The sequence below is a fragment of the Nematolebias whitei genome, chromosome 11 (assembly GCF_014905685.2).
Source record: "Nematolebias whitei isolate Nwh7 chromosome 11, NemWhi1, whole genome shotgun sequence".
Lineage (NCBI taxonomy): Eukaryota > Metazoa > Chordata > Actinopteri > Cyprinodontiformes > Rivulidae > Nematolebias > Nematolebias whitei.
The window spans coordinates 43761765-43762485 of record NC_056508.1 but is presented as its reverse complement, the minus strand read 5'-3'; positions in this window follow the sequence as shown (position 1 = coordinate 43762485).

Sequence of the window (721 nt, the reverse complement as noted above, 5' to 3'; positions counted from 1 at the left end):
TTATGTTAGCAGTGAGGTTCTTTTAGCAGCATGGCACTGTTAGCAGTGAGGTTCTGTTATCAGCATGGTCACATTAGCAGTGAGGTTCTGTTATCAGCATGGTCCTGTTAGCAGTGTGGTTCTGTTAGCAGCATGGTACTGTTAGCATTGTAATTCTGTTAGCAGCATGGTATTGTTAGCAGTGTAGTTCTGTTAGCAGCATGGTCCTGTTAGCAGCATGGTACTGTTAGCAGTGTGGTTCTATTAGCAGCATGGTACTGTTAGCAGTGTAGTTCTGTTAGCAGCATGGTCCTGTTAGCAGCATGGTACTGTTAGAATTGTGGTTCTGTTAGCAGCATGGTCTTGTTAGCAGCATGGTACTGTTAGGAGTGAGGTTCTGTTATCAGCATGGTCCCATTAGCAGCATGGTACTGTTAGAATTGTGGTTCTGTTAGCAGCATGGTATTGTTAGCAGTGTGGGTTTGTTATCAGCATGGTACTGTTAGCAGTGTGCTTCTATTAGCAGCATAGTCCTGTTACCAGAGTGGTTCTGTTGGTAGTGAGGTTCTCTTAGCAACATGGTCCCATTAGCTGTATGGTTCTGTTAGCAGTGTGGTCCTGTAAGCACCATGGTACTGTGTGCTTCTGTTAGCAGTGTGGTTCTTTTAGCAGTGTGGTTCTGTTAGCAGCATAGTCCTATTAGCAGTGTGGTTCTGTTAGCAGTGTGGTCCTGTAAGCAGCA